The sequence below is a fragment of the Hippocampus guttulatus genome, chromosome 4, assembly GCF_054856545.1.
Source record: "Hippocampus guttulatus isolate MCC_2025c chromosome 4, RoL_Hgut_1.0, whole genome shotgun sequence".
Lineage (NCBI taxonomy): Eukaryota > Metazoa > Chordata > Actinopteri > Syngnathiformes > Syngnathidae > Hippocampus > Hippocampus guttulatus.
Window position 1 is genome coordinate 20,972,784 of NC_141264.1, and position 25,996 is coordinate 20,998,779.

A 25,996-nucleotide genomic window follows, 5' to 3' on the forward strand; every position below is an offset into this window, starting at 1 on the left:
TCTGTCGTTCTCACATTCGGGCAAAGTGATAGAGGCTTCTCTTGTCTGTCAATATATGCCCTGTGATTGACTGGTAACTTAGTCAATGGTGTGCAGTGTTCTCCAGCTATATCGCGGTTCAATGCTTGCGGGAGCTTTTTCAGTATTTTTACGTACTTTAATGCCGCCACATGTGGGGAAAGGAGAGCCGCAGTCGCCGATGCACTCTTCCGCCAGTTACCGAGCACAGGGAGAGCCGTAAAATACGCGACGCACACTTACGCAGAAGCTGCTGGCGGCCACACCTCACGCCCACACACTCGCACAACGTATCATCACATACGGCCCTGCTAGGCCCCGCCTTCCAAAGGCACAGGCATGTCCACAGACACCACAGTTCAGGTGGTGTTTGATCCATATTTTCTGCTTGCAACGTGCTATTTTGTTTGTGTGAATGTATAGCAGAAGTACATGTGAGGAGTAATTGATTTAGTGTGTTTATTTTACGCACGTGCCGGTGTCCATATATAGGTATGCACTTAAAAACAAACAAAAAAAAAAAGACGCAATGTATTGCTAATTATTTTGGAGACTCCCAGGTGACTGCTTGCGGACCCCATTTTCATCCGCAGCATGACGAAAATGCTTTTCATGAATATCTCTCTGAGTGCCAGTCTAAAGTGAGCATTATGAGCAGATTCCTTTTTGTATGGGATGTCGTTGGCAGCTGGACCATTTTGTGTCTGTTACGCTCACACTGGGAAGAGAGCCAAGCAGACGTAACAAAAGCGGGAAAATGGTGACTAATAGCAGTTTACGGCGGTGTGACGATACCATAATTCTTCCAAGACGACGATGGCCTTTAAGTGCCCGCATGAAATCACTGGCCTTTAAAAGCACCTCTCCAAGGGCCCCCTCCCACCCTCCGCTCATTAATAAATTCAACCGATTCCGCTTTCATATCATTCCCAGCGCATTCAAATGAAGGCAACAGCTGGGATGGCGCCCGCGGTCCCGGCAGCGTCGGATCCGGGATCAGAGGTTTGCCGGCCCTGACACCCGAAGACCGCGAGTGGCTCACTTGAAGACGAGGTCACATGGGAGGCGCTTGCCAGTCCGCTGGAATTAAAACAATAAGCACCGCTGCATGGGAATGTGATTCGCTTCCTAGTTACTGGCTGTCAGAAAACAACGCAAAGATAAAACCTGGCCAAAGGACACACACTTTAGACTTAAAAAGAAGTACACGTAACTGTGGGGGAAAAAAAACGATAGTGATTCAAATATTGAAGTGTTTGAACTTCCCACCACTTGTATCCCCCTCTTATAATTAACAGTGACATCACGCGATGTGATTCTTCGCCTCCCGAGTAAACGTTGCCGTATTTTATTTATTATTTATTTATTTTGCGCGTGATAAATTGGCGGCAGCGGCGGTGTGTCTGGCCACACCGCCCGAGGGAATCAGGTATCATTAGAGATGTGAACACATCCACTTTTTTTCTTTTTTTTTTTTTTTTTTTTTTTTTTTGGGGTCTCGCGCCGCGCACAAGCGTTCAATATTAATAGGCTTTCATCAAGGACACAATTAGGACGCCTCCATTTGACACCTTCTATAGGCTGCGGATGAATATGGATATGCCAGGTCCCAAGGAAGAGGAGCGCGCTGGGCGGAATTAACAGCTCAGCAGCAGGAAGGAAGCGCAAACATGACAGTCGGGACCTGATTTACGCACGAGTCTAAAAGTACATTATTGTTATTAGTTGTACAAGGCGCATTTGTAATTCACAGCCGGGGGCGGTTTGTATATTTTTCCATATTTGTATGTTAGGCAGTGATTAAAAATAACCCGGTGTAGAACAACTTGGCAAAACAGTCCCGTCAACTCTTGACTCCCGGATCAGCGGGAAGTTTCGACGTGGAGCGCTTTGGGTTCATTTTCGCTCAAGAAATGATTCCAAGTTTCGTTCAGCTTGCTCTGCGATTGGGCGACACATTGGCATGTGAGCTCGTGTGTGTGTGTGTGTGTGTCTTTTTTTTCTGGGATTCTTCCCACAGTCCAAAAACATGTTGTCAGGCTACTTGGTTGATGTAGTCGGGTACAGAGGACCCAAATGCCGGGAAACAGTAGGCAAGACCGGGAACAGGAGTAACCTCAGCGTGTGAATAATTTAAAACCTGTCTTTTGATAAGTTTAAAGCACAGGAGCGGTGAAAAAAATATTTTGAAATCCGGTTTCTATCAGGGGCCCACCAACTCCGCTCCTCGATGGTTATCTGACTTCTGTAGAAGATCCCTGATTCAATATGAAATGTGCGTGTGGAACATAGCGTATCCACTGCAGTAAAATGTAGTTGACTGGTTGGTCTTTTTTTTTTTTTTTTTTTTTTTTGGTGAGATGCTGTGAGATTTTTTTTTTCTTATGTCAAAATAAAGGTTGGAGCAACACACTGCAATAGGCAAAACGAAAAAGAATGTCTCTGGTCCTTTAAGCAAAGCAGCAAGAGACCAATTAGCGCGTATCTCTATTCAATTTCTCCTTGGCGCTACTTGGAGCAAAGTAGGGAGGGGAGGGGGGTGAGTAATGGGGGATGTGATGTGGGAGGGGTGGGGTGGGGGGAGTTTTGAGGCGCGCCGACAGGAAGCCAGAAAACAAAGCAATCATCTCGGCGCGCTTGCCCTCCTCTCCCCTCTCCTCGGCAGCTCCAATTACGAGGCTCCTCTGGCCGCCATCAGTATGCAGCGGGGCCGCCCGCTCTCCTCCACTCGCCGCGGGCCATTGAATACGTTACCTCCACTGTGGGGATCGGGGCTCAGGGAGCACGGCGCCCTCTAACCCCCCTGGATAATTTGGGATTCCTGGGCTCCTGCCTGGCAGAGGCCGGTGGGGGGGGGGGGGGGGGGGAATCCAACAACAAATAAAACACCTTAGATGAAGAAAGTACGGTTAAAAAAAAAAAAAAGAAGGTTGCCTTGCAAATATCTAGAGAGTGTGATTTATTGATTTGTTCATTCCTCCACTTATTGTTTGGTGAATCATTACTGAGGCGACGCCACCCACTCACGCAGTGGAGAGTTTCGCTCGGTCAAAACTTTGGAAGAGAGAAGCGCATTATGTAAGTGTTCAAGTAAACCTGATAAAAAAGAATTAAAAAGGAGTCATGTCCCCCCCCACCCCCTACAATTCAAACAGTTCCCCCGATATCCTAATAAAATGTTTCTGTCAAACTATTCCAAAAATCAACAGATGAAGAATGATAGCACACGTTTCTTTTTGTTCTTTTCCAACCTGCCGTTTGCTAACTTTCATACAAGCGTAAAAGTAAGTCAACTTGTGAACAACCAATAAACTAGGCATGGCCCGACGAAAGCTTCCACATCTCCAAATGAGTAACCTCTCTTTTGTCTATCTTTGGGGCGCGGAGGGGTTACTTTTCGAAGCTCCCCCCCTTGATCCTTTCCCGTTTAAACCTGCGGCCCAGATGATTGTTCCGCAGTGATAATGTCAAACAATATACATGATGTATGTAATATGTAGCATGATGTCATGGGCGAGGTGAGGTAATCCACTTAGAGTGATTAAGAGGCCCCTTCTTTTCCTCTCTGCGCACATTCAAGGCTGTAATGAAGGAGCGCTCCATAATGGTAATGACGCTCCAAATATTCTCCATATGAAACAAAGCACGCACACACACGAGGAAGGAGGAGGAATGTGACACGCTCGTAAAGTATCATCTGCCGTAATGCCTTATGACAATGTAAGATTAATGAGGGTGCATTGAGCAGTGCTAAAAGCGGCACCTGCTCCTCTAATCATTCTCATACGTGGACTCCCCGCTGACACACTAACCTGCTGCTGCTCCGCGGCCTCCCGCGCCCTCAAAGGCGTTTTTTTTTTTTCTCTTTCCCAAGGACCGACGCGGTTACTTTTTTCTAATGCGGCCCACATGTTACTTCGACACTCTTATGTGCCCTGCTTCGTCTCATTCCCGCCTGCTCGCTGACCCGGTGGCCGGCAGAGCCGCACGCTCTCATTCAGTGAAGCCCGCCGCTTTGAATGTGCAATGACTGCGCCTCTCCACCAAGCTTGATAGAAGTGAAAGTGAGAGGCATGTTTATTGATGTTTTGAATATTCAAAACGCAGGAGCGGGGGCGGTGCATTTGGTTCCCACGCCTTCAGTGGCACCTTAGTCACTCCGAACTATTAAAGGGGAAGTCAAGTCCAAAAAGGATCACTTTTTTTCCACTATCATGATAGTTTTAGTTAGTTTACTAAATGTCCTTCATTTTTGTCTTGGTCAATGACTTTAAAACCTCTCGGGGTTTTAAATGTACAGTGATCCCTCGCTATTTCGCGGTTCGTTTATCGCGGCTTCAGTGCATCGCAGATTTTTTCAAACATATTCATAATTTTTTTTTGTAGTACAGTACTGTATATGTTGCTCTATGTGACTCGCTGTTGTTTTGCTGACTTTCGCAGCTCCTCGCGGACCGTTTGCGGACTTAAAAAAAAAGATATGTTTAATATATTTTGTTATTCATAAACTAACCCAACTTATACATGTTTAAATCTATTAGTATACAGCATTAAGTCATTAAGTCAAAATTTACTTCTACATGCATGTATACCATTAAATTTGGCCTTATAAATATTATGTACCGTACATGTACCTATATGGGGGGGGGGGGGGGGCTACTTCGTGGCTTTTCGTTTATCGCGGGTGGTTTTGGTCCCCAAGGGTTAACCGCGATAAACGAGGGATTACTGTATATATTTTGGTATTACTGCACGGTCCTTCATTGGAAGAAGGATGGCCGGATCGTCAAGTAGGTGTTGTGGTCCTTTTATAATGTGTCGTCCAGAAGTGAAGTCATCTAAAACAATCAATAAAAATGTTTTTGGAATCACCCGATGACTTCCCTCCTGGGCAACAGCCGTGCTTGCAGCTTGCGTGTTTTCCGTCGGCGCTTAGTCCATCCGTGTTTCCCCAGTGAAGTTTGTATCAGTCATCCGTCGGTGACAGACTGACGCAGCTTCCGTCGGTATTGACGCCTCTGGAAAATTGAATAGATGACGTGTCAGTGGAAGAGAAGATGTTACCTGAGTTCAAGAGACGGAACGCCGGCCGTTATATACTTTTCAGGTAAGTTGATTTAAAAAATGAATGTGGTGGAAATGCAGGTATGTTCCCATGGAGTTGCCCGTTTTTGAAACTGAAGAGGTTTTTGATTCTCTCACAATAGCTTTACTCATGTTTGGACTGTTTTACAGAGTTTTCGCCGTGACATTTTGTTCTTGTCACGGGTGCCTGTGAATCTCACAACCGTTCTGTTAGCTGTATTTTGTACTTTCCACCCGTTATTCTTTTTATGTCGTGCTAAACCGTTTGCATGATTACTGTGCTTAACTTTGCCCAAAAACAATATATATATATATATATATATATACTGTATATAAAATAAATCTGCGAATCCGTGCGCGCTAAACTGCGAGTACACAGGGCTCCGCTGAACAGCGATGGCGGCGTAACTGAGGTGGTAAGAGTGGTCGCCTCTGAACCCAAAGCTCGTGGGGTTGGATCCTCAGCTCTTGTGATTGTGTCAACGTGCCCTTGAGCAAGCTACCGAATGCCTCGTTGCTCCTGATGCTTTTTTTTTTTTTTTTTTTTGCAAGAACTGCACTTGCTTGAAAGTTGCCGCTATACACTTGAGGCGGAGTTAGTATCTGCACATACCTAGGAGACTTCCTCCCATCTTTTCTTCATGCCAACACTAACCAGTACGTTCTTTTGTTTTCCACACGTAAAGGTGCCGGCTGAAACGTAACCACCTTCAAAGGGTCCAGTGAATGACTACCGCAATGTCGACACTGGACTGAACAGAAGATCTTTTTGCGTTCGTTAGATTGCTTTGTCGAGCCCACAGCTCCTGACTGAGGGGCACGCGCGTCTCTCAGGACCGTCACTGGCGACCATGGACGAGCCCCCCTGTTTAATCATGTATGAATCACACTCCTTCAAATGCTCCTGTTAATGCTATATCTATTTATTTATTTATATATATATATTTTTTAAGGAGATGATGATGATGATGATGGCGGTGCTGAAAGGGATATTGAAGCTGTTTCTTTCGCGCGTGGGAACTTACCGAGGGGCTTCCGACAAGGCCTGCCAATCGAGAGTTGGCTATTCCCTTCAGTGTGTTGATGCCAAACACCATTTCAATATGCGGAGGATTAAGTCGGTAGTAAACCTGGTCCAGTCTGTCTGTTGGAGCGAATAGAAGCATCGCACACCTGCCAAGGTTTTTTTTATTTTTATTTTTTAAACTCCCCTCCTCCCTCTGTAATTCCATGAGTGATTAGAGTTGTGTCAGACAAACCAATGATTGATCTGTGTTTTGTTAACGTTTTTGTTTTTGGTTTCACGTGAGATCCGCTACAGGTCATTTCACTTTCCTATTTTGTGATTTGGTTTTGTCCAGTTTTCCTGTGTCTTCCCAATTCCCCCGATGTTTTTTTTTTTTTTTGCCGCCACCTGTTCTCGTTAGCCCTCCTCCTCATCTCGTCAGTCTGTTTCTGTTTAGCTTCCCCGTTTTCCATGCCATCTTCCTCTGACTGTCAAATGCCACGTGTACTCGGAGTGTCCTGATGCCTGTCTTTTGCAGTGGTGAGTCCCCCCCCCCCCCCCCGTTTATTTCTTCACTTTGGATCCTTATTTTTTGATTGTTATTTTTGTATTTTATTACTCCTGGTACCCCGTACCTTCATTTGCTGTTTGGAGAAATACTTTTCTGAGACCCACCCCCCCATTCCCTGAACTCCCCCTTGTCTGGGTCTCTGCACTTGAGTCTAACAAGTACCCCCTCACTCTTTTCCAACAGGTAGGCCCCAATACTAACCGTAAACCTTTGCCCTAACCACCAACCCCAAGCTGTAACCATGTTGCAACAAACGTGACCTGAACCCAAGGCCCAACCCTTATCCAAATGTGCCTATAATCCGAACTCTAACCTAAATCTATCCTTACTCTTACCCGTCCTCACTAACCCTGAACTAGTGGTTCTTAACCTGGGTTCGGTGAATCGGTCTCAGGGCCTCGACAGAGCCTCTGCCATGGGGGTTAAGACACACCCGACTCAAGATGTCAATTAGTTACGACACGGCCGCTTGGCCATCGCTGGCTGCAGATGAGCATTGCTTGTCCAATCAGTACTGCGCAAAATTTAGTTCGCTCAGTAGTCACCGTGTGACTGTCGTGATAGTACGTCATAAAATTGAAAAAACTTAAGACTTGTGTCTTGAAATTTTCTTTACTTTGTTCTGTTTTTAATAAATGTGTTCTTTTATGTCTTGAATTTGTAAAAAAAAAAAAAAATCACATTTTTATTTTTGACTAATGGAGGGTTCGGTGAACGTGCATATGAACTGGTTGGGTTCGGTACCTCGGTTAAGAACCACTGTCTTAAACAATAACCCTGTTACCATAAGCAAGCACCAAAACATCTCGAATCATAATTCCTAACCCGAGCACAAAACTTAACTTCGTTCCAACCAAAGTGCACCAAAGACCAATCCTAACCTGAATACTCACACAAACCCGAGGCCTCTTTTCCAAACAGCTGATTAAAGTTAACGTGGCCCAAAGACAAATCCCAAACCTCCACCCTAACACTGACTCCAACCCCAAAAACTCCTTCACTCTCCCTAACACCTTTACAATGCAGAAGATCATCAGATCGCAAAACTCCAAAAAAACTTTTAGAAACTTTTAAGCCCAAAAGCATTTCACCCACAGAATCCTCGCAATACATATTTATTCCATTATCGCATTTTTCAGAGTGCGCCTTCTGAAGTCTTGCATGTAAAACAAAAATATTTAGAGGGGGAAAAAAAAGCTTCCTTTGGTTTGTTTAAAATGAAATCAAAAAGACAGAAGAGGAGTTATTTTGTGTGTGTGTGTGTGATTTCTTTTTTCCTCCAATAGCCACACACAGGCAGTACACTGAGGATAATAACATAATCAAGGACAAAATGTAATGGTAGTAGGGCGGGGGTGAGAGAAAGGAGAGGGGGGGGGTGCGCTATCTCTTTAAACTTGTGTCTCATCTAGTAGACAGGCCAGGGAGAGGTGCCAGCAGCTATTCAGCAGAGAGCGGGAAAGCAGGTCATTGGAGTCATGGCCGCTAAGAGCCGCCGTGCTATAGAGTGCCACTGACAGCCTTCCACAAGGCCACGGTCTCATCTGGGTGCACCGCCCCCAAAATTCGGAGAGCAGAATGGGCCACCGACAAAGATATCCCCCGTGACAAATGAAGAAGGCCATCCCAAAATATCCAACCTTGAAGAACTGAAACACCAAAAAAAAAAAAAAAACCCATCTCTAAGGATGAATATCAAGCCGCCACTTCTTTGAGGTATTATGCAAACTATTTCATGTCACTTCAAATGGAATGTGTAACTTTAGCCGTCATGAAACCGTTATTAATTATTGTTTTAAGCAACATTTAAACATTACTAAGCCTCTTGAGAAGAGATGGAGGGATCCCCTCCCTGGATAACCAGGTTGAAACGAATGTGGTGTGGGCAATGTTGAGCACATAATATGGCACTATGTTAAGTTGAAACAGGATAAAAGTAAGTGGTCCACCTCAGATCTAGTTCTGGTCGGTCGGTGCAGAAAACATTCGGCTCCAGCCTCAAATGACAAAATATATACCTTATGGAGTAACTGGAGTTTGGTGTTTGATTGTGAAGCATCAGACTGCGCTATCATGCTCCTCCCAGAATGACAAAAATGCCACTTAGCATCCCAATTCGACGTCGTATAAGATGTTTCCAATTTGATATCAGTCGGAGAATATATGAAGAGAAGCCCGGTAATGGCTTTAAAATGGCCGCGTCTAACCAGAATGGCATGTGTCCTGGATCCCTTCAGGAATTGCTTCTTGAGAATTATTTTGTGTTTCTATTCGTGATAGACATGCCTGTCAAATTCGATGTCGCTGAATGACATTGGCATGAGTGGTTGAATTTTTCCCCAAAAGCTAATTTTGGATGGCAATGCCCGCAACACCAAATGAAAATGTGCTTGAGTTTTAGAGGACGGGAAAGCACCTTAAATTGCATTTGAGCTTCAGTACACAACTTGTGGAGTTGAGTTTGGAGATTTTTATGTTTTACAGCAAGTCATTAAACTTTGTTCTGCCCACTATACCGTCAGAGAGTTAACAACCCAACACAACATATTTGTCGACAGCTGGATTACAAATATATAGTGCACGTGTTTTACAACAGTACTTAACCATGATTACAATTCCCTATGTGGCAAAAGGTGGGTTGGTGGGGATTGCGGTTGGAAACTTTAGAGAGCGGCGCACACCTTGATCGGACCACCTTTCAGTGGTCATGAATTAAAAATAACCGCTTCAATTTAAAACAAAGGCTTCCTGCATGTTTTGAAGTGTGTCTTCTTGAGCCATATTTGTAAATCTCCTTTTGATAGATGTGTTTACCAAATTTCACATTGCTGTAGTAATGCCAGTGACTTCTGGGGAGACGAGACGAAAGACAAGAGATTCCACTGAGACTTGACATGCCGACTAAGTTTCATGTTGTGAAATGAAACTGGCGTTAAGGGCTGGATTTTCCCCAAAGAAAATCCAGGAGGTGCTACTCGTTTGTGTTTTATGCTGAGTCATCAAACTTTGCTTCCACGTCAGCACATCTTTTCCTGCAAATGGACAAAACCACCCCAAAATGTCCACTTCAAACGAAATAGTGAGTAGGTATGCCAATCCCCCCTCACTCCACCAACACACGCGCACACACACACACACACACAGCTCGGCGACCACTCGTCACACACAGACAGGAAATGGACAGCCACTTTGGGGAAATCCAATTGGCTTGTCGTCGGCTGTGGGAAAGATTGAATCATGGAGACATTTGAGGTGATTTAATGGTGTTAACATGCGCACACTGGAGCTGCGCGGCTTTAAAGCTACACGCGCTTTCTTGAAGATTGAGTTGGCCGTAAAATCAGTCACTTCTCCAGAGTCTGTTTGACTGTAAGAAATGGATGGGCATTATCAGGAGTTCTGAAAGTGATCCGTTTTGAGACAAACTGGTGATGGATTTCACTTTTAACAGCCACTTTAACCGCACTGGATCTCAATTCTTTTCTTTTCCTTTCCCTGGCTCAAATGTGTGTGGTGGCCAGTGAGGGGATGTGGAGGCCTTCCTTGTTCTTAAATCGGAGGCTGGTTGATTGTAAAATGCTCCTCGGAGCCAATCAGATGCAATCAGAAGTCAGATTGCGCGGCTTTCACTCTAAACTGCAGAGAAAGGATGAGACCCAGTATACAGTTTGTCTCGGTGACGCTTGTCGTCATATAGGTTCTATTTGCTAGCAGCTAGAGCATGAAAACATTTGATGCGATCCACATTTTAATATGGTATTAATATTACAACAAATACTGAAAAAAATTAGTGCACAAAAACTTTCTGAGCACACTCTATTCATAACAATTGTTATTTTACTCCCCCCCCCCCTCTCCGCCAGCAAAATCACAAATCACTTGAAATGTATGAAGACCTCTTTTCTTTGACAAGGACCGGTCTTGCCGCGCCATTTTTCACATTCACACTCCCTTGAATTTGTTCACACTGAGCCAATGCATTTAGCAGGATAAAGTTAATAGTGTTTTTTTGTATTTGCGGGTACCCGCTTTTCTCTCAGAATAATCAAAGTGGCTTTGCTGAAAGAGGCAGAGAAGGTCCCCAACTACTCAAAGCTTCGGACATAGTCGTCGTTCACACAGAATAGAGAGAATAGGCACACTTGCGACTATTGTTGTCCGCTCTAATTGTATGTGTTGCTGCTCTGTATTAAGCTAGCAGTTGTTTGCAGGTTTCGAACTACTGCAACATCGAGCGCTGATTACCATTAGCCCATCGATAATATTTCACATTATGTGTTCACATGAAGTTAACATACATTAGGTTTCGTAGAGGAAATTATATGGTTTGTTTGAATGTTTTGGTGTTTAATAGATGTCACACTCTTTACTTGTACAGTATATGTCCATTTTACAATTAACTTCAACTCAGAAACAACTCAAAGCAAGCACACTTTGCATCCTAATCCAGGCACTGAAGACACTTTTAAGATTTGTTTTAATAACTTGAAATGTGTTTAAAGTGTGTGAGAGGGGCAACATTTATGTTTTTCTTCTGTTGCAAATCCCCCCCCCCCTCCCCCCAATGATAAACAGGGTTGACTGTATAATTCATCCTGTCCTCACACAAAAAGGACTTCAGCCCTTCAAGTCCACGCACTGAACACTTGGACGTTTTCTTGTCGCTGATGAGCTGACCACATCCTCGGAATACTTCAGAAGACAAATAATTGAACTCTTCAACAACCCCCCCCCCCCCCCCACCCTCCTTGATGGACAAAAATTGCTCCTCCAGCCGCCACTTCTGCTTCTTGGCTTTGTTCTCCCGAAGCAACAGCAGCGACCAAGCGAGCGCAAATGAGGAGGCCTTTTTGCAACAAAACACACCTCGCGGCAATGATAACACATAAGAGCGCCGACGCTTGCTCGCTTGCTTGCATTTACGCCCCGGCTTGGCTGATTTGAAGCCATTAGAGGCGGCCCCGGCGTGTTGTACAAATAGTAATAAAGAAGCCTTCAAAAGAGATATGTGATCTTAAAAGAGTTGTTTTATCCTGGCACGCCGTGACTGATGCCACCATCAGCAGTTAGCAGCAATCAAGGCAGTAAGTAAGATTGGCCGAGAGAGGATGGTGTGGATGATGTATTTATGTATTTGGTCAATAGGTGGCAGTGTGCACCCACAGAACGAGTGTCTGTGTGTTGGCAGTGGACGCTCGAGGGCCGTTCGGTGGATTTAATTAGACAGAAACAGATACTTACGTGTTCATTTCTCCGCAGCCTCTCTGCTGAGGAAGAGAGGAAAAAGAAAAACACTCTTTACGCTCCAGTGGCAACTGCACATACGCTCGGTGGAAAAAAAAAAGGCCAAGTGTTACGACCCAGCTTCACACTTCCTGGAGGCGGCCATGACTGCAGGTAAAGCTGTCAGAATAGCAGGCTAACGACTAAAACACCCTTAAAAAGGGGAAGTAAAAGAAAGTATTATAAAGTAAGTCTTGAAGACCACACCCAGGAAACTCCAACAAAGAAAACTCTGGCATGGTAACAATCACAATGCGGAGGCAGCCACCATTTTGTTTGAAGTCACTTTTTTTTAAATGGGTTAGCAAAATCTGCCACGGTTCCAAGTTGGAATTTTACATGAGAATAAACCAGGTATGTACTAAAGTTGAAGACTGCTGCTTGATAATAATTCACGAGTTACAAAACCTTGCTTCTGTTGTCGGGTTCGCAAGCTGAGACTTGAGATACAAGCAAGGTTCGGACATGTCGCTGCTCAAATACTTTTGCATAAAATGAGCAGTTTAAAGTCCAGAAATGCCCCTAAAAATGTGGGCAAGGAGAGCAATCTAATTTGTCTTCTTGTGAAAAAGGAAAATGTGTATGCTTGAATGACCCTCTTGTTTTAGTTACTTCCCATGGAAATTTAGCAATTTTCAAAATTCCTAATTTTTACTTCCCCAGACAATATGAAAAACAATAAGTGTAATAAAAGTAAAATTGATCACATCAAACATTCTTCCTTTGTTAGTGATAGTTCAAATTCATTTGTAACCAACACAAAAAGCCAAAGGACAAGCAAGTCAAAATTTTTAAAACGTATGCAAGTGTAAAACAAAACAAAAAAACCCTTTCTGCTTTGACTGACTCCTACTCGGGAATTGATCCAAATGCGCCCCAACTCGAAGCAGGTGTCTTCGACACATTTTAGGATCACTTTTCTGCTCTTTTAGTGTTAAATTAGAATCTGAATCTGTTCTTGTATAAAATTCAGGCAAGAGGCCGTAGAGGAGGAGAAAAACGTAAAAGGAAAAAAAGATCAGTCTAATTGAATCTGAGGGAAAAAGTGTCAGTATCGGTGACATTGGAGGGACAAGGAGGAGCCAGAGGAACAATAGTCCGAGCAATCGTAGTAGAAAGAGCGGCTTGGCCTTACCACTAACCTTCACTTGCATATTAAAAGCAGTGCGTCACCTCATGCAAATGAGATTTTGCCGACGAAAAGCGGCATTAATGAAGCCGGCCATTGAACTCATCGTGGTGAGATCGCCGCGCCGTAAATAGTCCATTTGGCCGCCGGCCAGCCGGCGGAGGGACGAGGGCACCAGGAAGAGGACCTTTTATTGTGTTATGACAGACAGGCACAAGGCGTGCAAGATACGGGCTTCCCTTTCCACGTTAATTAAAGAAAGGATCAATTAACAGTGATGAAAAAACACGGCAGTGCACTGCCTCACTGATAGGCCAATCACGCCTTGAAATGCAGAGTAGTTGGCATGTTTTATCTCTCAGAACTTAATTGCAATTTTCCAGAGGGGATGACGTGATCAAAATGTCTGGGCTGGAGTTAGCGGCACGCAATTTAAAGTATTCATTTGATGCCATTGCTATTGATCCCTGATTTCCTAAGGCTTGTGTGTGGGTTGTGTGTGTGTGTGTGTGTTTGTGTGTGTGTGTGTGTGTTTCATTCACACGCACATAGGTGGTCAACTGGTTAGCGTGTCGACCTTACAGTGCAGAGGTCGTCAATTCGATTCTGGCTCTGGCCTCCCTGTGTGGAGTTTGCATGTTCTCCCCCTGCCTGTGTGGGTTTTGTCCGGGTACTCCGTTTTCCTTCCACATTCCAAAAGCATGCATGGCAGGTTAATGGAACCCTCAAAATGGTCCCAAGGTGTCGAAGCGTGAATGGTTGTATGTCTCTGTTTGCCCTGCAATTGGCTGGCCACCCGGTTCAGGGTGTCCCTCGCTTACTGCCCAAAGACAGCTGGGATATGCTCCAGCATGCCCCGTGACCCTTGTCAGGGTAAGCGGATCAGAAAGTCACTGATGATGCAGTGGTACACACGCAGCACTGGTGTGCGGGTAGCGTGGGATTGATTCCCACTCAGTGCCGGTGTGAATGTGGGTGTGAATGGTTATTTGTCTCTATATGTGACCAGTTCAGGGTATAGTCTGCTCACTCGTTTTGGCTAGCATATGTATATGGAGAAAAAATGTGCCAAAAGTTACTCAGACGTTGCCCCCTGATAGAGAGGAACTATGAAAAAGACCCATGCACGAAATTAGAATGCTGGCTATTTTTGGTGTAAATCATCCATTTTGGGTGAAATCCAAGGCTCGTACTTTGACAAAATTTAAATGAGGAAGTTGGTCCAGATGAGCCCCAAATGGAAGCAGGTATCCGAGACAGATGGGTGATGCTAAATTGCCAGGATGTGGCTTCACTTTATATTTGTGACTATTATGTGTTGTTTTAAAACCCAATGTAATTGCTGCTAAAGTAAACAGTTGTGACTTCACAATGTATCAAAAATCCAGAAGAGCTCACACACAAGCACATTTTGGGAACCAGGCAGCTCAAAAAATCTGTACTTGTTTTTGTAATTTCAATCCTGAAGGGGTAGGCAGGAACTCTGGAGACCCAACTATCTGTACACAAGCAATTAAAAAGTCAATTTTAGCCAATATGTCGCCATCACGAATTACATATGAAAATGCGTGAAAACGTTTCTCATCGTCTTTGAGGCTATACATCCGAACACAACGGCATATTGCAATCATTTAAGCGTAAACGGTAACGAAATGCAACAGTAACTGTTTTGATGAGCAAGGCGGGTCGAGGCGTGCCGCCAACACGCTCAAATCACGACATTAGCGTCCATCATTAGAAGCAACTAACAGGAATTTCCTTTCGGGCTATTTTGGGTGGGGAGTAAATTAGCCAGACAGACATCCAATTTGTGGTGCGGCGGCGTCAAACGTGGCCAGCGGACAAAACGTGACATAACACGTACTGAAAGGAAACCCGCGTACTGCTGATGATGTGTAAGGCAAAAGGTTGACAAACTGCAAATCCAATGCGAAGAATAATAGACGTCCATTAAAAAGGCTCGTTCAAGTAATTGTTGGTCAATAAGCAAAGGGGTGTGTGTACGGAGCAAACCGTTTCCCCCAGGCTAAATCATATCAGATGGACTATTGACAGCATCCCGTCAATAGCGGCGGGCCCTCGGAGGCCTGCCTATTTGCACATTGACTGATTGACTGTTTCTTAATAGACACATAATTGGTGACAAAGACCTTGCAATGAGGTGTCACGTGCCAGAGCTTTTGCGATAAGTCACAGCCCCGGCCCATTTTACCGTTGGAATGCGTCCCAGTGCCGCCCGGCCAGCCAAGGATGAGGGACGCGTGGGGGGAAAATGGCCGAGGTATAATCACAATGAATAGAAGACAAACAAGGCGCTTCGTGGCGGACGGGAATGCGGAGGATGCAATATGCAGCGTCTAGAACTTTGACCTGATGTAAGATTATTCATTGGCTTTATTATTGCTGGTGTTCCAGACTTGGGGACATTGTTGATGGATAGTCATTTTTACGTGGCACTTTTGTTGCACCTCATTTGTCAGCTCGGGGCTTGGTCGGGGATACTTTTGCAGCTGCTTGTCGGGATTGCGACGTAACGGCTTGCGCGTGTCCTCCCTCAAAGCGTTTTCAACGTCAACCAGGAAGTGGCATCTATGTAGAAAATGTGAATGCCGTACAACTGAAATGTTGTCCAGTTAATTAGAAATGTTGAATGTGAAAAAAAGCAAACGCTGAATTTCGACAGTCTGCAGTTGTTTTCATTTCGGTAATATGTGGGAAATTTGTCACCGTTATTTGAATGGTTTTGCGTTTCATTTGGAATGATCGAAAAAGTGGCGATTTTTTAAACATTTGAACATAGTTTTGGGTCAGCTGAACATTGAATCATTTGAGAAATTGTTTTTTTTTCCAATGTAAAATGTGGACTGAAACAAATTGTAACACTTGACACAGCATGCCTTTTCACCAGGACAAACATGCTTACAAAATCTGTGAATTTTTGGCCATAATGAGGCCATTCGTCAAAACGATAATAAACAAAAATCATGGCAATATTCAAACCCAGGACCTTGCGACTGTGAGCCAGATGAGCGGACAACCTTTTGCCACGCTGCCGGTTAAATTTCTCCATAAATGTGAATAGGTTTCTTATTCTTATCGAAAATATGGAATGTTGCACATTTTGTCGTCAGAATTTGTTTAAAACGGTGGAAAAATAGGGAATTATCGGAAAAAGCTACTATTTTGTCATTCTGACATTATGTCAGTTGAGAGATGTGGACTTTGCAGAAGGCCCAAAAAGTGGGGGAAATAATGATACAATACAAGGAACTTAGGTCCACAATAACATATGTGCGAATGTTCCCCAAGCATTCACACAATCAATTCCCAATTACAGCAATTACAAGTCCGTCGGTGCGCCTTGCTCCTCCCCACCCCCACGTCAGATAGCGCCTCACCTCCGGGGATCCAATCGCAGCCGTCGCAGCCGGCGGCGGCAGATGTAAGCAATTTACTTGTGATTTCTTCATATTGGGCGCGAGGCGAGCTCCCGGTGACCCGCGACCCCGGAGCCTGCAGGATTCTAACCCTATCAAATTAAAGCTCTCTGCTCACTTATTCCCCAGCGCTCCTCGGCCGCCTAAGCAGCCATCTCGCTGCATAGCAACGCCGGCCGGGCGTGCCGGCTCATACGCCCGGCCTCATCAGCCGCTATTAGGGAAAATATACAGTCCTCTAATTGGATGAGATTCGGCTAAGGAAGTGCAGTTAAAGGTCACCTTCCAGCGTGTGCCTCCTGCTCTTCAGAATAATTTCTGTGTCCTCCTGTCTTTGGGAGCTGTTGAACAATAGGACCCCGAGTTGCACTCTTCTCCGCGACAGAGCGCTTTGAGCCGTGATGAGCGCCCGGCACTGCCAGTCATGTCAACTGCATGGCCGGGTGACGAACGGGTGCTGACTGAGTCTCCTTATGTGTCACCTGTATCTCAACTCTGCCTCCTTGAAGGTTTCTGTCGCATACGCTTGGTGACGGCGCGGATCGCCAGTTTCATTAGAGGCCATTCGCAAATACGGTCATCACCTTGATATGTATGGTTCACAAGACACAAATATACCGTGCTCTTTCTGAAATGCCCAAAGATGGCGCGAGATGCTGACAAAACCCTTTTTAAAAAGGAATTTGAGTCAAGACGGCATATTGGGGTGATAAAATTCAACTGAGAAGCAAGCTTTGTATGGTGGGAGGAGCTTAAGTTTAGCCTGGGTTATTGGTGAAATTTACGGAGAGTCTTCAACACAGAAAGATGAGTTTCAAATGATATGTAACAGATTTGGAATCATAGTTTGTAGGCGTGTAGCAAAAAAAAAAAAAAAAAACCTTTTCAAACGGAAAATCATTTTTGAATTTAAAAGAGATGAGCGCATCGAAGTTCAATCAAATGCGCAGTTTCTAAAATAACGATGACAAAAAAAATTCCGTCCTACGCCGTCAAATTGAGTCATACCATCTCAAATCGAATCGTAGTCCTACTGAGTCGAACCAAATCATTCCACTGGCAATTCGAGCCATTCTTGTATCGTTGTGCACCCGTAGTGAAAACCCTAGAGAAGCGTCTTTTGTGGAGAGATGCACACCCCGAAGAGTTTGCCGAGTATATATAATGGTTTAAATAAACTACCTATACAGGCAAATATAAGCATTTAAAAAGTCAGCCGGATAGACTCCAGCATGTTTCAACTTAACCCTTTCGGGGACAGCGGTTACGACAGTGGACATCTTACCATGTTATCGGGTTACAGGGTCAATGAAAGCGTTAAAAAAATTTTCATGTACAAATTTGGGTTATGCAAAATCGACTTTATTTCGACTGAACAGTATGTCACACGGGTCAACAGCAAGTTTCATGTGACCCTGCGTGTACCCCGCCTCTCGCCCAGAGTCAGCCGGAGTTCGACCGCAACCCTAATAAAGGCAAGCGTTACACAGTAGGCGCTTGAAGTTTTCCAAACCCCACATTAGTGTGATGCTCTGTTCCGCCATTAAAGACAAATTGCACATTGCAGCTTAAATGAGTATTATTAACAGCTCGTTGGCTCAAAGTTGGTGACCTTCGCTGTGTTAAACGCACATCGCTTCTGTTACGGCGTGCACCGTAAACCTCTCGGGGGGGGGGGGGGGACGAGATCCATGGATCCAAGTTCAAGAGCTCTCAAGTCACAGGCCACTTCATAAATAAATGATTGTCCTCAGTGCTGCTTTGTGGCTGAAGCGGAGTTCAGCTCCACAATAATGACCCACTTTCACTTAGTGCCTCGACACAAGTCATGGTCATTGTTTTTCCTCCTCTCTGAATCTTGGAATTAGTGGCAGCTTTAACCGAATAATGCAGATCTTCATTGGCACTGCACCCCCCCCCCCCCCCCGCCCCTCCTCGACCCTTTTACTTCTCTATTAGAACTCATTTATTTAGCCTCACACTCCCATACTTGGGGAGCAGATGAATTGCAATCCTGCTGTCACATCCGCAGATAATACATCCCTCCATTTTTTCTTTCATAGTGTGTGCGGTTGGAGGAGCGGGGCCTATCCCAACTGACTTTGGGTGGGAGGCGGTGTACACCCCTGACTGGTCACCAGTCAAAGCATGGCATGCTGGCATTGTTGAAAAGCTCGATTTTAAGACGGCGAGGCAAAGACAATCACATCCGAGGCGTATCAATGACCCCCCTCAAGATAGTTTATTTGTCCTTGCAGGCAGGCAAGGGCGGCGGCTGGGTCTGAGTGAGCGCTGCCGCGCATTGATCTGTGTCTGACAAAGCCGCCGGCCTGGTGTGCATGGTGCCTGGTGGCTCTCATTCCACTCAGGCGAGTGCATTTCAGCGAGCTGCGGTGGAGCTAATGCGGGACACGCTGCGCCAGTCACGGCCTTTGGGATTTAGTCTGAGTGATGTGCGTGGTGGTGCTGTGATGCGCCCACTTTCTCCTGCACACACACACACACACACACACACACACACATGCAAGCAGGCGGCCCTGAAAGTCTTTTACATGCGATTGCCTCTCTTATTTTGGAGGGCTAATAATTCCTTCCACTTTTTTGGGAAAGTGAACACAAGGGAAGCCACTTGCAGATGTTTCCAGTCTGTTAAATGTTATCAGCGTTTAGGATTGTTTTATAAATTCCTCAGTGTGCTGGATACCATCAGTGACAAACACCTGGATGTGGTGTGTGTGTGTGTGTGTGTGTGTGTGTGTGTGTGTGTGTGTGTGTGTGTGTGTGTGTGTGTGTGTGTGATGGGAATGATGGGATTCAACACTCAAGGATGCTTCCTCACGTTTGGGGAAGTTTGAGACTTGGTGGTCATGGTGACAAATAAACAGCTGTCCAACTGATAGCGAGGAAATTAAGTTTGTTGTTATAAGCAGGGGTGCAAAGCCAAAGTATTTAAGGGCTCTAATTTTGTAAACAGTGCATGTGCAGTCAACATAAAAACTGCCGCATATTCATTCTTTTTTTTCCTAAAGTAAGTCTAACCGTATTTGGGAATTTGGCAGACTGCACTGTGTCGTGCTGGGAACCATGGGTGTTTTCTTTTACCTGGCACATGTTACAATTTGGTAACTCAAAATAGACTAGAATTTAGTCCAGCACTGGGCTGGTCTAAGTTGTGGCGCAGGTAGGTGTAACACAGATTCCCAGCTCCACTGATACGTGTGGTGGATGTCAGCATATTTCATTCCAAAATATATCAACAGCCTGCATCAAACCGGCGAATCATTGTAAAAATACATTCATTGTCCGATTATCATCTCTGTTATATTTTTAAGACACAGAGACAAGAACGATCAGGTGAAAGATGATCTCAAAGTGTCCACTGATCTGTGATCACCCCGGCCTACGTTACATCTATCCATGAAGGTCTGATTGCAGAAATCTATTTTGTGTCCTTCGATCTTCCGCATCGACTCCGGCTAGTCTATTTCTGCTTTTCACAGCATCGTGTCTTCGTTTGATAATCATTTCAAGAGTTCGCAATGTACACTTTTGTGCGAGGATATATTCAAGGCCGATGCATTTTAAAGTTGGTTTGAATTCAAAGGAGTTTTTATTACACCACTCGTACTTATAATCAATAATTTGGTTTTTGATTGTTGTTGACAACACCGTCAGTATCTTAAAACAGGCTATCAAGTGCTCGCGTGCCCTCAGAAGAATGCGCTGATTGCTGAGCAAACACTCCTGTCCGCTGCATTTGACAGATGCCGTTTGAGCTCTATTGGCTTCTACCTCGCCCGCCTGTCACACCTCACATCTCAATGTGTCAGGAGGTGACCTACCACCTCCACCCTTATTGGCCCGAACGCAATCAAATGCATGTTCAGCACTCGGCAGTGGGCCGCTAAGGTGCCCCCCGTGCTCAGGAGAGGGCCAAGGGTGCTGACCTCCAGCACCTGAACCATGACCCTCATTTACAAGCAGGTTATCTCTTGCAACAACTGCATTTACACCGGGTCAACCCGAGAGCTTTGTGCTGGCAAACAGCTCCCAAAAATACAGTTGAGGCTTCTTAATCACGCAGGATTACCAACCATAAATGTTAAATCACTTTGTGTGTTGGTCATCGGGAACCGAATGTGACTTTCAGTCCTCGTTTCCCCAGGAACTCCTGAGGAACAGTCCAAATGGATGTTCTCCGTGAATGACATCAAGCGTGACGGATAACGAATCATCAAATCAGACGGATGCTCAGGTTTGACCATCGTTTACATTTTCAAGTGGGCTTTCTTCATCGTAGCACAACTCCCTCGTGGTTAGCACGTCTGTTTTACAGCTGAGAGTTTCTGGGTTCGTTTCTCAGCCGAGACTTTTGTGGAATTTGCATATTTCCTCCAACATTCTAAAAACATGCATGCGAGTTTCATTTCAAGACTCTAGTTTGATATCATGCACTTTCACTATAGCGCTATGCTAACACGCGCATTAAACAGAGGTTAAATGAATGCCTTGATGTGAAGATAAAGAGCTTTTTTTTTTTTTTTTTTTTGAGAACACATTTTCTCTCGTTAGATCGAGCAGGTGTACTTGAATATCTTGCGAGTGTATGTGACCATCATCGTTGACCACACATACATCAGCCACGAACTAAAAGTCCCCTTTCTTTGGGAATCAAAGGAAATAAGATGACAGAGACACACATTCATGCTTAAACAGTACGCTTATTGCTGGGACATCTCAGTAGAATAAAAAGACGGGGTGGCGCTTTTTCTTTGACCTTTGGATAAATCTAAAATGGCACCAAGATTGTTTTATGCTTAATCCAATTCCCACAGACCAGTGAGAAGAGCCTTGTGCTTTACAGACCTCTTTAATGGTCATTTTTTTCCCCCTCCAACTTGTGTTGAACATTGGATGCGTTTTAAAACTCGTGAGAATCTCATTTCATTCCTATTAACAGAGAGATTCACCTGTCACACAAGAGGCCGACAGACAAAAGCGGCAAATAAAAAAAGAGAAAAGCGGAGGATGTGGAGTGAGAGAGAAAGGAAATAAATTGAGAGAGGGGGAGGTCACGGCGACCGTGTGATGGTCGCTGACACCCGAGTTCAGCCGGCGGTCAAGGCGAACGCTTGAAGAAGAAGCAGGCGCATAGGCCAGGCTCTGTGTACAGGTGCCCCCTCGCTGCCCCGCCAGCTTTCATCCACCCCTCCCGTCCCATCCCACTCCCACGTCCGGACCCGCCAGCACCACCGGCTGTCCACCAATCAGGGCTCGAGGGGGAGGTTTTGTGGCGCAGCGAGACACATCAAAAGCCTTCTCTCGGCGAGAGGCTCAGGGGCTGACACTGGCACAACACAGAGAAGAAAGCAGACAAGGCCTGTTAAATACAAAAAAAAAAAAAAGAAGCAGTTCGAATGGGGTGGGGGGGGGGGGGTCCGCAACAAAACATGTCATTCTCTGTACAAACCAGCATTATGCATCCCCTGAAAAAATACCCAGGAACATTTTTCTCATTGCCTTGTGCCAATGCCCCCACCCGCCCCCACTTGAGTTTCTGATGAGCAAGGTGGTCTGGGGTGGAGTGATTTCATGAAGAAAATCCCATTTTGCAGTTTAGGATGTAGACGAGCAAAGTTCGATTCAAATGAACACCATGTGGACCTTAACGAAATACAAAAAAAAATGGCACTTCATGTCCTCTGTCAGTTTCAAATCTGGGCAATGCCAGTGATGACTTTGAGCACGGTCAGCTGGCGGTTAACACTTCGGCCTCATGATTTTGAGGTTCAGAGTTGGAAACATGCCCATGTAGGTGCTCCTGCTTCCTCTCATATTCTAAAAAATATGCACGCTTTGGCTCATTCCAACCGTTTCCGGTCATTTATCTGTCCAAATACCTCCTCTTACATCTACTTCTCAAGTGTACACACAAACAGTACACATAAAATACATGGCCCCATCTCAATGGAATTATTTCCAGCTTCGCTCTCTACCGTCCTTAAAATGTTGCCTGTTCCGACTCGATCAAACAGAGAATACGAATCTCTCGGCTGTTGTGGCGCGTCTCTTTATGTTTGCTCCAAACGCTGAGTGACTTTCTTTTGTGGAGAAGCCCTCTCAGGCAGCCAGGAGAGTTTTTTTTTCTTCTTCTAAACGAGACGTGGCCCCTGCAATGCTGCCGGCTGAGTAGCGATTCTCATCATGCGGGTGTCAAGTCCCTAAGTGAGTGCAATACACGATCGGACGAGCTCTTTTTGCATATGCTAAAATGGATAATAGGCTCCTGAGGGAGAAGCCACTCAGGGGGGCCCAAAAGTGAACGTGACTATACAAAGTGTTTTGAAGGGGATGCGCACTACACGCAAAAGTGTAGAGGGAGTCCCAATGAACAAACACCACTTTGAATAATACATTGGCCGATGGAAAACAGGCCATGGGTATGGAATAATAACAGTTTAAAGGTTTGACGCGCACCTTCCCTCAGGCATTGCTGGTAATTTGAGCAAAATGTCAGTCAAAGTATGATGAGAGGAGGGGTCGGGGGAAAGGAGAAGAAAGTGGTGCCTAAAAATGGCGTTTGATTCGCTAAACACGCTCTTTGCTTGTCCCCCCCCAGCCCCCCCTCGCACCTCGAATGGGCGCCAAAAGATGAAGCGGCACATTAAGATCAACAGTGATGCAAAAGCAGACAGCTGTAAACCCAACAACACCCTGGTGACTTTGTGGGATTCGTATATCAAATCGGTTTTCGGCAGTGATGTGAATTGAAATGCAACTAATTCATTACAGCTCTGAAAAAGATGTTTTTAGTCCAAAAAACAGCCCTGTATTTCACATATAAATAAACTGGTATTATAGATAATTACTAATTGACATGGACTTTGTGAGGGCAATGCCTATTCTGATATATGCAGATTAATTAAAAAATATATAAAAAAAAATATACTCTATATATATATATAGAAAAAATTATATATATATATATATAATTTTTTCAATTTTGAGAGCGCTAAAAAATACATTACCTACAAACCTTAGTCATCCCTCAGATTTTGGTTCACAGCACAAACCAAAAAATCAACCACACAACAGATCATAATTTGGAAAAACTGTAGAGGCAAAACTCATTGTGGCCAATTCTTGTCTTCAATGAACCAAACGCGTGTACTGTATTTGGAAGATGGGAGGAAACCGTAGTACCTGACGAAAACCCATGCGAACATGAGAAGGATATCCAGACTCCACACGGGAAGGCCAAATCTGAGATTGAAATGCCGGACCTCAGATTTGCGAGGCACGTTATAAACACCGCTTCGCCACGCCGCCCAAAAGCATTAAATTGTATGTCAAATCATACGAATGCAGACTTCGCACCCCCGACGAGATGAAGCCAAAGCTACCCATCCCGCCCTGCCTTTGTCAGGGAACCATGACGGCCGATTGACTAAGGGCAGCCTGTCGTTGGAGGACGGGCAGGTGCGAAAGCGTGACACCGTATTGATGGATATATCGAGAGGCTGCAGACAGGCATCCCCGAGACCCCTTCCATCACGATGTCGCTGCGAAACTCTCGCCAGCGGGCACTGTTTAAGTGCAAATATAGACATGGCATCTCGACATAATGAAAAGGTATTGATGCCCTCGCGCTGCCGTGATGATGGGATTGATCAAATTGCACCGAGCTAGCATTTGTATCATTCAGCTTTGACACGTGTCAATGCCACAGAAAGAGAGGCGTGTTGAATCTGACCCTTGTCAATCATCTCCATTGTCTATCCTCGGTAAGGTCGCGGGTGACCTGGTGTGTGACACAGCTGACTTTGGGCATGAGGCCGCCCTGGACTGGTCAGCAGCCAATCGCAGGGCACAGACAAACAAGGATTCACGTTCACATCTAGGGACGGTTTCAAGTTTACATTTTGAAAAAAAATAATTGAAGTGCGATTTTATTTTTCTCCCCTCGATATTGTGATTGCGATTAAAATTGTGAATATTTTTTCAAGGTCCTCTTCCCTCGTATTTTATGAACAAACTCAATCAATTAATTAACGAAACAAACATTTATAAGTCACGTGCAAATGATGCAAAGTTGGCCGCTCCCTAATGATGCATTCAATAATTCATTTCTACAATGGATTTAAAACACGCTGTTGTCATATTTTCGAATCAAATACGAGGACATCCACCACAAATGTCCACGGAACTCAGAATCTGTCTGCCAGCACCTCTCGATCAACTCCACCAAAATCATGTCACACCACTTGTGCCACAAGTTTAGACCTGCTTTCAGCTCGACTTTCAGCCATCCAATTGTCAGACGCGCTTGGGGCAAAAAAAAAAAAGGCCCTCGGTCTGCTGGATAGCGCAGCACGGGCTGCCAAATTCCCAAACACACCCAAGGAGGCTTGCACCTGCACAGAAATCAAGATGCGCCCGAGCGCACATGCGCCGTCGACATAAATCGATCCCTCTCGAAACGTTTCTTTTAAGCATTCACTGCCACAACTTCTACAAAACACGTATCGTGTAAACCAACGTCCTTTAGCCCTTTCATGCAGCCTGCAACCTGATAACATGATAAACTGTCCATTGTCGTAACCGCTGTCCCTGAAAGGGTTAAGCCATAATTCAGATTACAACAACAAAAACACAAACAAACATGTGGCTTCATCATTTCAGCTTTTCACGTTTCATCAACCAATGATATGTAAACGCGGACTGCAATGAACTTATATAGACACTATATCAAAAAAATGTGTTTCAGTTTTTGCATTGTGGGAGGAAGCTGGAGTATCTGCCGAGAGCCGGAGCTCAGAACCAAAAACTTTTAGACAGACTTGTGTTTACCACAAGGGCTTCGTGCTGCACAGAAGCAACAATATATGTTTTAAAGAAAAGTGGCATTTGTGACAAATCTGTGGACTTATCGGCGAACAATAAAAACGAGCTGCTCAGCAGGCCGGGGAACACGCCCAACACATGTTCCACGGTGCGTGCAACTCCATGTAAAGGCCCAGCTGACATTCTGGCAGCCTCCTCCTTTCTGTTTTCACTTGCCATTCTTTGTTCCCATGCCAGCTTCTCCCCGTGTGTGGTCTTGGCACGTTACCCCCGGCGTCTCAGATTGCTGCCATTTACACCCCATTCCATTCAACAGTGAGAGAGAGTCGCGGACAATGCAGACGAGACGGGATGTAAAAGTCGCGGAGAAAGTGCAACGTGCGCCGAATGGCGTATATATTTTGCAATGACCTTCCCGCCGTTCCCGAGAAGAGGAGGCCCTTGATCCTGGTCTGGTGCCAGCGGCCAACCTCATTAGATCCACGGCGACTACCTATCCATCTTCTCTCGTTGCGCACAGAGGTGACAGCTGGCATTCGGCTGTTTGCAAAAGTCCTTTCAAAAAAAATATATATATAATAATGCGCCTCCATCCTAGGGTACATTAAAGTAATTAGCTGCCA